Consider the following 13,220-nt stretch of genomic DNA (forward strand, 5'->3'; position numbering starts at 1 on the left):
GAGATTGCGCCACTGCACTCCAGCCTGGGCGACAGAGCGAGACTCCATCTCAAAAAAAAAAAAAAAAAGAATCTCTATTCACATAACTAGATCTTTTTCCTTCCAGGCCCTCCCAATCCTGAAGAGATTAGCTGAGAGTCTAGCACCTTTTAAAGGTGTGAACAGGAAACATTTGCTATTTATTGCCTCTAACGGAGTTCACCTAGAGATTTCACCTGTGTAACAAGAACCTTGGCTTCCATAACTGACCCCTTATCTTTTTTTTTTTTTTCCTGAGACAGAGTCTCGCTCTGTCGCCCAGGCTGGAGTGCAGTGGCGCAATCTCGGCTCACTGCAAGCTCCACCTCCCGGGTTCACGCCATTCTCCTGCCTCAGCCTCTCCGAGTAGCTGGGACTACAGGCACCCGCCACCACGCCCGGCTAATTTTTTGTATTTTTAGTAGAGACGGGGTTTCACCGTGGTCTCGATCTCCTGATCTCGTGATCCGCCCACCTCGGCCTCCCAAAGTGCTGGGATTACAAGCGTGAGCCACCGCGCCCGGCCTAACCGACCCCTTATCTTAACCCCAAGCATTTCTTTCTGCTGACTTCAACTCTTTAGATAATAACTCTTTCAACCAACTGCTGATCAGAATATCTTTGAATCCACCTGTGAGCCCCCACCCCACCCGCCTTCCAGTTGTCCCACCTTTCAGGACCGAATGTATACCTCACATGGATTGATTGAAGTCTTACGTCTCCATGGGTTATAGCTTGGTTTTATGTATTTTAGGGAGACATAAGGCATCAATCAATACATGTGAGGTATACATTGGGCACATGTTCTCAGGACCTCCTCAGGCTGTGTCAGAAGTCATGGTCCTGATGTTTGGCTCAGAATAAATCTCCTTAAATATTTTACAGAGTTCGACTGTTTTCATCAACACCATCACGGTAGTTACAACGTTAGGGCAGAGCTGAGGCTGAACTCAAGGTGCCTGCCTTTCCTTCCACTTCCATGTTTTTTCCTCCCACCAGGGGACTCGTCAGCCAGGGAGCAGACAGCTGAGAGCCATTGCCTAAGCCAAGCACAGTGCTGCACACACGTGGTGCTCAGTAAATGTTACTTTCCTTCTTCTTTAGTTATGGAGCTCAGTTTTCTGCCACCTGCTTGCTCCTTCCCTTTACTAAAGTGACCTGAGTGTTTTATGAGACTCTCAGCTGCTTTGCAATCCGCTCCTCTCACCCATCAGCAGCGCCCCACTTCCCAAAGCCGTTTCTTAGAACAAAGCAATTCATTAAATAATTTACAGCAATACATTTGTTCTCTCAGCAGGTACTTAGTAGCTCCCATTATTCTCTGCTACTTGCCATCTCTCCTGAAGTTTAAAGTTCTTAAACAGGAGAGAGTAGAACACCCTGCACTTAGGCTGCTGATGGGCTGGGGGTCTCCTTCCTCTCCCTTCCTCATCCTCCCTCCCCCAAGGCTCTGCCAGATGTGTTTTGACAGATGATAGGCTTTTGAGAAAAATAGCTCTAGATCATTGAGATTATTATTCCTAACTACCGAAGAGTTATATCAAGGGAGAAAAATATCTAAGTGCTATTCTCACCTCATTAAATTATCTGAGTATTTTGAGATTAAAAGTTAAAGAGAACTTGGCAGAATTTTTCTTTTTAAGACACATTCTGCGATGCTTTTATTTTAGTTTTTTTCTTTTCTCCATTTTTTTTTTTTTTTGAAGCGGAATTCTTTTAAAAACATACATGGGCAGCCAGGCACGGTGGCTCACACCTGTAATCCCAGCACTTTGGGAGGCCAAGGCGGGCGGATCACGAGGTCAGGAGATCGAGACCATCCTGGCTAACATGGCGAAACCCCGTCTCTACTAAAAATACAAAAAATTGGCCAGGCATGGTGGCAGGTGCCTGTAGTCCCAGCTACTCAGATGTTGAGGCAGGAGAATGGCGTGAACCCAGGAGGCGGAGCTTGCAGTGAGCCAAGATTGTGCCACTGCAGTCCAGCCTGGGTGACAGAGCGAGACTCTGTCTCAAAAAAAAATAAATAAATAAAAATAATAAAATAAAAATATACATTGTGCCTCTCCTAAGTTTTGCAGGAGTGGGGGCAGGCTACTTTATACACCTTTTGGATTTTTGTTACGATCGTTAGAAACTGAGGATAGAGATTTCACCCTGATCTACCTGAGAGCTGTCAAGCATCCAGCTAGAGGATGGCTGGGCATCCAGGTTGCTCAGGCTTCCAGCCTCTGAAAGCACTTATCGAATCCACTTTCAGATATAAAACTGGGCTCACCAGCGCCTAAAACACTCAAGCAACCAAGTGTTTCCCTGAATTTGAGGCAACTCCATATTCTGCATCACCCGCTGCTTGGCTCTCTCCGGCAGTCTCCAGTGGGGCTTGTCTTTCCTCCTGTTGCTCTGTCCTTTCATCTTCTCAACCCTACTTCCACAACAAATCTCTCCTTCCTTCTCTTGTTTTCACTATTTCTGCTTCTGGATCTTTATCTTTGTAACATTGTGTTATGCACAGTAACTATGGGAATACTGTTGATGGATTGCACAGTATGGGGTTTTTGTTGTTGTTGTTTTGGGTTTGTTTTTTTTTTTTTTTTTTTGAGACGGAGTCTCGCTCTGTAGCCCAGGCTGGAGTGCAGTGGCGCGATCTCAGCTCAGCTACAAGCTCTGCCTCCCGGGTTCACGCCATTCTCCTGCCTCAGCCTCCCAAGTAGCTGGGACTACAGGCGCCCGCCACCACATCTCTCTGATTTTTTATATTTTCAGTAGAGACAGGGGTTTCACCGTCTTAGCCAGGATGGTCTCGATCTCCTGACCTCGTGATCTGCCTGCCTCGGCCTCTCAAAGTGCTGGAATTACAGGCGTGAGCCACTGCGCCTGGCCCACTATGGGGTTTTTCTACATTTTTATTTTTATGAAAGTAATATACGTCCAAGGCAATGCATGAACTACAAGAGGACGCCTAATACAGAAGTGGCAGCCTGCACTTCCCTGCAGCCTCCCACCCTGGGCCACTCCCACTGTGTCTGTTTCCCTTTCTACTCACCTCTAGTTCTTGACTCTGAACCCAGGCAGTTATCTGAAATTATAACAAGGATTTAGTACCCACCCCTTGACCCCCACCACTCCTCACCTCCTCTTCTCCCATCGTGATATTGCACCATTGGATTTTAGTTCTTCTGTTGGTTAGCTGGATAACATTGCACAATTGAGTTAAATCTCTGCTTGCATTCCTAACCACACTGGCAACAGGGTTAAGCTCCGGGCTTGTGAGCTGGATGTCAGCAGCCTTACTTTGTGCTTACCTTTTCTTTAAACCATGAATTTCTGGACTTCTTTTTTTTCCCTGGAAGTCCTTATTGTCTCCCTTTTTCTTGCATTATTTGCCTTTATTATAACTTCAATTCTTTTTCAAGCACTATATCATAAAATTTATTTGTGAGGTCCTTCCTCTTCCCTAGAGACCTCCCTGGGGAGACCATCCATTCCTACTTCAGATTGCCCCTGACTTTCTCTCCAGGCGGGTCCACTACTGTCACCTTTGGACTTCTTGATGCTCTTCTGGGGTAGAGCCCCTGTTTCCTTCCTCTTTTTTGGTTTATTCCCTCTTCTGGTTAGAGCAGTGGCCCCTAACCTTTTTGGCATCAGGGACCAATTTTGTGGAAGATAATTTTTCCACGGACTGAGATGGGGATTGGGGGATTGTTTCAGGATGAAACTGTTCCACCTCAGATCATCAGTCATTAGATTCTTATAAGGAGATCGCAACCTAGATCTCTCGCATGCACAGCTCATAATAGGGTTCACACTCCTATGAGAATCTAATGGCCTGCTGATCTCACACGAGGCAGACCTCAGGCAGTAATGCTCACTTGCCTGCCATTTACCTCCTGCTGTGTGGCCCGGTTCCTAAGAGGCCACAGACTGGAACTGGTCCATGCCTCAGGAGTTGGGGACCCCTGCATTAGAGAATATCCTCAAGAATTCCTAAGAAAGAATGCATGAGATGTAAACTATCTATTATTATCTATTAATCTCCCCTCACACTTGATAGGTTGAACACTATTTTCTGGGACTTCTGGGTTCTGCAATACAATAATCTATTTTACTGAAATACTGTCTCACTATAAATTCTAGAAAATCTGGATACAATATCACAAACATTATCAGATTTGAAAAATAAAGTGGAAACTGAAAATCAAAGTGGTTATAGATGACCCGCCATGAGCACCAAGAGTTTTAGTGATCACATGGAGACAGCAGGTTTAGAACCCCCGATACTTAAGAGGATGACAAACTGAAAAAGAATATAAAATAAGTATGATTAAAAAAACAAAAATGATAGTTAAAACTCAAAGAAAAGAAAAAGTATGCAAAAAGGATGTGGACTCCTGGTTCCACTAGGGATATAGGAGGTTTGAAAGAGCAGTTTCCCCACTCCGCACCCCCTCACCTCCACCCCTTATAAGAGCCACAGCAACAACAGTGAGAAATAAAAATAAAATCCCAAGCCTCTCAGCTAACTGAATGGACCCCCGCTTTTCAAGGGGACCTCAGAGAAACCTTAAAAACTGAGTTCTGGGCCAGGACAGGAAGGGAGGTCAGCATGCCTTGCTATACCCCACCTTGCTAACCACCATTAGACTTCCCTTCCTAAGGGTTAAACCAAACCCAGCCCTTTGGAAAGACTTGCTCCACTGTTGATTTATACAACTGACCAGCATTCCCTCTGCTAAGAGACCACCGACCCGAAGTGGACTGGATCTGGCTGGTTTACAGAGACTGAGCACAGGATGCCTCTGTCCTCTGTTTCACCTGTTGACATATAGAGCCTAATTTTACTGCATTTAAACATTAAGTTAATGTTTACTGCATCAAGTATTAAGTCTCTGCCCAAAGTGAACATGGGATGTATGTAACACACATGTGTGCTTACTATGCACACACCCCACCTTGTGAATATTCATAGCTCCTCCTGTAACCTGTTAAATAAGTACACTTAGCCAACCCGTTGGGTATACATTCCTGTTCCACTCGTTCCTTTCTCAAAGTGCCTGCTTATTATGGTCTCTGCCAGAGGCCACGCTTCCAAACCTACTGCGTGGCTAGCCTGCAGGCTGCAACCCTTTGTGAGAAATAAAGCTCTCCTTTCCAAATGTATGAACCTCATGATTCTTCAGTTGACAACAACAAAACAAACACAGAGCAATCTACAACTTCACAACTTTTCCTGAACCCATCCGAGATTTGAGATTGGAGGGCAGCCAAATAACCTGGTATCACAGGAAAGACAGACACTTCCCAGGAGAGACAGACACAGGTACTTGATTACCTGCAGCAGAGGCCCCAGGATACTGGTAAGGATTCTGCTAAAATACATAATGCATTGCTAACAGTGGGCAAAGGACAAAATTACAGTACATTTAACTTCAAGGTCTCAATTGGCTTTATTGTGACTATAGGATTGGGCAACACTCCATTCCATGAATAGGATGTGTTCCAATGAGCTGAGTTTGGTTTTATAAACAGACAAAAGGTTGAAGAAAGCAGAAACAAAGAACAAAGAGTGTATCAGTCATCTTAAAGCTACTTTTCTTGTAAGAGGAGAACAGGGAGACAGGACAATAGGAAAATAACTAATCAGTGACCATCAGGTTCTACTTCTTTTGTGTGAGGATTAATGCAAGGAAACTTCATTGTCATACCCACTGGAGATTGAGACTGCCCTATTCAGAAAACTGGCTGTTATCTCTCTCTCCGATTTCTTGGAGGGTCAGATAACAACTTAGTTTGGGTTTGGTGATATGGAGCTTCAGCATGAGTGATTCCATGTTGATTTTCAGCGTGGACTGCTGGGGCCTTATACTTGAGTTTAGTTCAAAACAATGGCCTTCTAAAATTTTTGCCCAACAATGCTTAGTGCGGGTTAGCCAGAGCAGGCAGATTTAGGAAGGATTTGGACCTACTTTGCAGGCTCTCTCCACCTCCTTCCACTTGGGTGCTCACACAACTGTGAGAGAATCCTGAGGAAGGGATCCTGGTGATGCGGCCACCAAGGGAAATGCCCAGAACCTGCCCTGCTCCCTCACCCTGTTCCTGCCACAGAGCAAAAGCTTTGCCCTCAAGGGGAAGGGCAATACAGTCCGTGGCCTTTATGGTACTGGTGAAGCCCTACTGCAGCCTGGTCAAGGGAATGGAAAAAGTTCTCCATCCGTGGTGAGACAGGAAGACATGCTGGACCCAGAACCAAGGCAGGCAGGATCCCCAAGATCTCAATCAGAACAATGGAACATGCCTGTCCCCCGACTACCTTGAGGCAAGCAGGCCTACAGGGACAGGGTGGGAGTGTGAAGACAAACTATCTTTGGGACTCAGCTGAGGAAAGGCCTAAAGCTGAGGGAGTGGCCAACACTGAGAAAAACCCTCTGGGGAACCAGGCCTACCCTGAACATAAGGTAACCCTAGAGGAATTTAAAGCTTCAGTGCACTGAGTGTAACCACAGAACAGCAAACCCCAGGCCCAGCTCAGTTCCTGCCTAGATTGACTCCCACTCCCACACAAAGCCTCAGCAGAAGGAAAGATGGGCCCATTTCCAGGCATAAAATCTATTTACCTGCATCTTTTCTGGCTCACACAAGATGTCAGGCTTTCAAGGGCATACTCCAAGGCATACATACAAAAAAGCAAGAGAAAAGATCCACATTGCCAAGAGACAAAGCCATCAACATATATGACATAGATTTTGGAACTACCAGACAAATAATAACTATGATTAACATATTAAAGAATCTAATGGAAAAGTTGGAATATGCAATCTCAAGTGGGTAATTTCAGCAGAGAGCTGGAAACTATTAGAAATAATCAAATGGAAATGACAGAAACAAAAAGCCTTGGTAACAGATATATACTGTTAACAGGTTCATCAACCAACTCAACTCAGCCAAGACAGGAATCGGTGAGCCTGGAGATGGACCAATAGAAACTACCCCAACTAAAGCACCAATAGAAACTACCCCAACTAAAGTGAAAAAAGTAGGGGAAAAAAACTAAAAGAGAGCATGTAAGAGCTGTGGAACAATATCAAATGGCCTAACAGACATGTAACTGAAATTCTAGAAAAAGAGGAGAGAGGAAATGGAGATGAATTATTTAGGAGAAAAGAAAAGGCTAAGCATCTTCCAAAATGAATGACAGATACCAAACCACAAATCCAACAAGCTCAGAAACACCAAGTGGATAAACATCTGTTTGCATGCACACTTACACACACACACACCCCCACACCCTAAGCACATCATATTTAAACATATATTAAAATCAAAGACAAAGAGAAAATCTCCAAGGCAGCCAGAGTGAAAAAACACATTACACATAGGAAAAAAAAAAAAAGATTATAATGGACCTCTTGTCAAGAAACTGTGGTAGCCAAAAGACAACACATGTGCCACCATGCCTGACTATTTTACTTTTTTATTTTTTGTAGAGATCAGGGTCTCACAATATTTATTTTAAAGCTCAGAATTAATGCAAAAGGTCCATGATGAACAAAATATCAAAGCTTTAAATAAAAACGATCAGCTTTCTCAAAATCAGAGTGAGGTGGCATGGAGGAAGGAACATCTGATGGCAGGTTGTGGGAAAATTATATGAAAAAATAGTGTGCTGTATTGAGTAGAGGATGGAAATCAATGATATATATAAGTTTGACTGGAAATTTAAGAAGTGAGCTCTTATTACTGTTATCTAAAAAAATTATTATTTGAAAAATATTTTTAATAGTTCTATGCTTAGCTAAGTATTAGGGCCCTGAAGAAATTCACTGAAGAAAACAATTTTAACAAGTCTAATAAACAAAAATAAAGCCCCAAAATATTAAAAATTAAAGCAACTAATTAAATAAATGAAACCAAGATTGGACAGGACTGGGATTAAAATGAGGCCACCGCCGTGCCTGTCAGATCCTGTAAGGAACAAAACAGTGATTTTGCTCCAGAAGCTGGAGAGTCTCCTAGGGTCTCGATGCTCGTCATGAGTAGGTGGATACCAGCCTGATTCTCATTCCCTTGTAAAGGATTTATTTTTGTTGTTTCTTTTCTTTTTTTTTTTTTTTTGAGATGGAGTCTCGCTCTGTCGCCCAGGCTGGAGTGCAGTGGCGCAACCTCGGCTCACTGCAAGCTCCGCCTCCCAGGTTCACGCCATTCTCTTGCCTCAGCCTCTCCGAGTAGCTGGGACTACAGGCGCCCACCACCACGCCCAGCTAATTTTTTGTATTTTTAGTAGAGACGGGGTTTCACCGTGGTCTCGATCTTCTGACCTCATGATCCGCCCGCCTCGGTCTCCCAAAGTGCTGGGATTACAAGCGTGAGCCACTGCGCCCGGCCGTGTTGTTTCAACTTTATTTAATTTCTGACTTTCGCTTTTTATCTTGCTAGGGACTTTTCATAGGCTCTTTTCACTTAATATTCTTAAAATTCCATAGACGTGGTGTGTGTGTGTGTGTGTGTGTGTGTGTGTGTGTGTGTGTGTGTGTGTAGGTGTCCTACAACCCCACAATTCTGATTTTAGGAACCAACCCTGGAACACTCCCTGCCCCCACATGCACCAAGATGAGCATAAGGGCAGAGTACCGTTGGCAGCAGGTGGACACCCTGTTGCCCTTCAGGACAAAACCCAGGTCTGAAAGTTCTAAGCTTTCACTCCTCTGCGCATTTCCTCTTCTGTGTGGTCTCTGTTGTCGCTTTCTGGGACACCTATCAGTCACCTGCCAGGTGGCTTAGGCTGCTCCTTTTTCTCTTACTATGAGAGAGCAACAGTTTGGAGAAGGCATAGAACTATTAAAAATATTTTTCAAATAGTAATTTGAACGGCCAGTTTGCATCAGCTGGGAGGAGCCCTTGGTCTAGCAGCAGAACATGAATTGAATGCTTTGCCTGCCATGCAATGATGCCCTTCTGAATCAGACCCAGTAGTCCCATACACAGTTCTTTTGGATAAACATAGAAATTGACCCACCTGGTCTTGAAGCTTGAAACTTACATTTGTTTTATCTGAGTTCCTTCCTCAGGAAATGACCCCCCCAGACCTCTCAAAAACTATCAAAGAACTGAAACTCAACCAAATCACCACATCCAGACAATGAGATGTCCAACCCCTCATTTTGTTTCCTTATCCCTCCTGAGTTCCTGCTTTCCAACACATGTCCCCACCAGGTTTTTTGTTCTGTTTCTCTTTTAGAGACAAGGTCTTGGTCTTTTGCCCAGGCTGGAGTGCGGTAGTGCCATCACAGCTCACTGAAGCTTTGAACTCCTGGGCTCAAGCAATCCTCGCATCTCAGCCTCCCAAGTAGCTAATACCACAGTTGTGTACCAACATGCCTGGCTAATTTGATTATTATTTTTTTAAATAGAGATGGGGGTCTCGCTGTGTTGCTTAGGCTGGTGTGAAATTCCTGGGCTCAAACTGTCCTCCCACTTCGGCCTCCCAAAGTGCTGGGATTACAGGCATGAGCCACTGCACCCAGCCAACCCCTGTGTTTTTAACACAGACATATTTTCACACATTCCATCCTCTCCTGCTCTCAGAAAAAAAATCCCAGTTGGTTTTACCTTGAACCTTTTTCTCGTGCTTTATTTCCTCCTGCCCTCACTGGAATTGCTGGTTCCCTCCCCATCCCACCCATCTGGCTCTCTCGAAGGAAGTGTTCTTGTTTGCCTCTCTCTCACTTTTCCTCCTGTGGGGCTTCCTGTTCACCTTCATTGCTTCCCCTGTTCTCCTTTACTTTTCCCCACTGTGCCCTGAACTCGAGTTTGCTCCCTACTCTTCTCCTGAAGCCCCTCTTGCTTATGCAGACCTGCTTCATAAATTTAAGGGGATGCCACCAATTCAGCGATCGCTTTTCATCTGTTGTTTGGGGCTCAACTCTCCCTCCCTTTTATTATAACATCCTCTTGGAACCTGGTGTAGATATACTGTTTTCTATTTTTTTAAACACAAGAATTACTTTTATTTTTTCTTTTACTAAAGACAGCACTGGCCGGGCATGGTGGCTCACACCTGTAATCCGAGCACTTTGGGAGGCCGAGGCGGGTGGATCACCTGAGGTCAGGAGTTTGAGACCAGCCTGGCCAACATGGTGAAACCCCGTCTCTACTAAAAATACAAAAATTAGCCAGGCGTGGTGGTGCACCCCTATTGTCCCAGCTACTTGGGAGGCTGAGGCATGAAAATTGCTTGAACACAGGAGGTTGCAGTGAGCCAAGATCACGCCACTGCACTCCAGCCTGGGAGACAAAGTGAAACGTTGTCTCAAAAAAATAATAATAATAATAATAGGGCCAGGCGCGGTGGCTCAAGCCTGTAATCCCAGCACTTTGGGAGGCCGAGGCGGGTGGATCATGAGGTCAGGAGATCGAGACCATCCTGGCTAACACAGTGAAACTCCGTCTCTACTAAAAAATACAAAAAATTAGCCGGGCGTGTTGGCGGGCGCCTGTGGTCCCAGCTACTCGGGAGGCTGAGGCAGGAGAATGGCGTGAACCCAGGAGGTGGAGGTTGTGGTGAGCCGAGATCGCGCCACTGCACTCCAGCCTGGGGGACAGAGAAAGACTCCGTCTCAAAAAAAAAAAAAAAAATAATAATAATAATAATAATAAAGACAGCATTGCTTCCTGGCTGCTCACCTAAAACATCCTAGGTGATTAATTTAACTACCTCTATACCGTGTTTTTTGTCTCTTATGCTGCCTTTTTTTTTTCTTTTTTGAGATGGAATCTCGCTCTGTCACCCAGGCTGGAGTGCAGTGGAGCAATCTCGGCACACTACAACCTCTGCCTCCCAGGTTCAAGCGATTCTCCTGCCTCAGCCTCCTGAGTAGCTGGGACTACAGGCACATGCCACCACGCCTGGCTAATTTTTGTATTTTTAGTAAAGATGAGGTTTCACCATGTTGGCAAGACTCCATCTCAAAAAAAAAAAAGATAATACAATTACATTAATAATAACAACAATAATAATGCTTATTGAGTACTAACCATGCCATGTGATTTGCTTTAAGTGTATTATTCCATTTCCATTTCTTTTTTCTTTCCTTTACTTTTTTTTTTTTTTTTTCCAAGAAGGAGTCTCACTCTGTCGCCCAGGCTAGAATGCAGTGGTGAGATCTCAGCTCACTGCAACCTCCGCCTCCTGGGTTCAAGCAATTCTCCTGCCTCAGACTCCCGAGTTACTGGGACTACAGGCTCACGCTACCACACCCAGCTAACTTTTTTGTATTTTTAATAGAGATGGGTTTTCATCATATTATTCAGGCTGGTCTCGAACTCCTGACCTCAGGTGATCCACCTGCCTTGGCCACCCAAAGTGCTGGGATTACAGGCTTGAGCCACTGTGCCCAGCCTTCTTTTGTCTTTTCTTTTTGAAATCGGGTCTTACTGTCACCCAGGCTGGAGTGTGGCACAATTATAGCTCACTCCCTGCACTCAAGCAATCCTCCTGCCTCAGCTTCCCAAGTAGCTAGGACTACAGGCACATGCCACCACACCTGACTATTTATTTATTCATTTATTTATTTATTTATTTTTGAGACGGAGTCTTGCTCTGTCACCCAGGCTAGAGTGCAGTGGCACGATCTCAGCTCACTGCAACCTCCACCTCCCGGGTTCGAGCGATTCTCCTGCCTCAGCCTCCCGAGTAGCTGGGATTACAGGTGCCTGCCACCACACCTGACTAATTTTTGTATTTTAGTAGAGACGGGTTTTCATCATGTTGGCCAGGATGGTCTCGAACTCCTGATCTCGTGATCCACCCACTGCGGCCTCCCAAAGTGCTGGGATTACGGGCGTGAGCCACCATACCCGGCCTTATTTTTTTATTGTAGAGATAGGGTCTCATTATGCTGCCCATGCTGGTCTGGAACTCCTGGCCTCAAATGATCCTCCCACCTTTGACATCCAAAAGTTCTGGGATTACAGGTATCATCCACCACATCCAGCACATTTATCTTCAACAACCCTAAAAACAAGATATATTTTAAGTACCCTCACCTCAAAAATGAGAGAACTAATTTTTTTTTTTTTTTTTTGAGACAAAGTTTCACTCTTGTTGCCCAGGCTGGAGTGCAATGGCGCGATCTTGGCTCACTGCAATCTTCGCCTCCCAGGTTCAAGTGATTCTCCTGCCTCAGCCTTCCAAGTAGCTGGGATTACAGGGGCCTGCCACCACACCAGGCTAATTTTTTTTTTTTTTTTTTTTTTTTTTTTTTTGAGACGAAGTCTTGCTCTGTCGCCCAGGCTGGAGTGCAGTGGTGCAATCTCGGCTCACTGCAACCTCCGCCTCCCGGGTTCACACCATTCTCCTCCCTCAGCCTCCCGAATAGCTGGGACTACAGGTGCTCGCCACCACGCCCCGCTAATTTTTTTTTGTATTTTTAGTAGAGATAGGGTTTCACCATGTTAGCCAGGATGGTCTCAATCCTCCTGACCTTGTGATCCGCCTGCCTCGGCCTGCAAAAGTGTTGGGATTACAGGCGTGAGCCACGGCGCCCAGCCTAATTTTTGTATTTTTACTAGAGACGGGGTTTCACCATGTTGACCAGGCTAGTCTCGAACTCCTGAGCTGATGATCCGCCCACCTCAGCCTCCCAAAGTGCTGGGATTACAGGCGTGAGCCACGCACCCAGCCAAAGAAACTAAATTTTAATGGCATTAGACAAGTTGCCCAAGGCCACACAATGGGGGAGCCAGAATTCACAGTCTGGTCTGCCTGGCACCAAGCTGGTGCTTGAACTGCCATGCTCTGATTTTTAAGAAGCTGAGCCATGAAATCAACCTCCCGCTCTGCTCATGGAGGCTGCCCTCTTCCTGTTCTCCCACCCCTTCAGGGCCCCACCCGCAGCATCTGCTTCCTCCCACTACCTGACCACATCCTTCTAAGCTCCCTGTTGCAGCTCATAGCTTCCACCCACTGTTTCCCACGCTAGGTGTCATTGTTCCCATTTTAAACATCAATAAGCTGAGGCCCAGAGAGGTTCAGTAACTTGCCTTATATAACATAGTGTTAGCAGGAGGACTTGAACCCGAAACTGTCTGACTCCAAGTCTCCTGGCCTTGACCTTATGCTGTGCTGCCTGACAGTTTAAACATAGTTGACCCTCCAAAGCCCCTTGGTTATGGAGTGGAGAGAGCGCTGCGCTCAGAGTCAGGAA

Source organism: Symphalangus syndactylus, chromosome 14 (assembly GCF_028878055.3).
Source record: "Symphalangus syndactylus isolate Jambi chromosome 14, NHGRI_mSymSyn1-v2.1_pri, whole genome shotgun sequence".
Lineage (NCBI taxonomy): Eukaryota > Metazoa > Chordata > Mammalia > Primates > Hylobatidae > Symphalangus > Symphalangus syndactylus.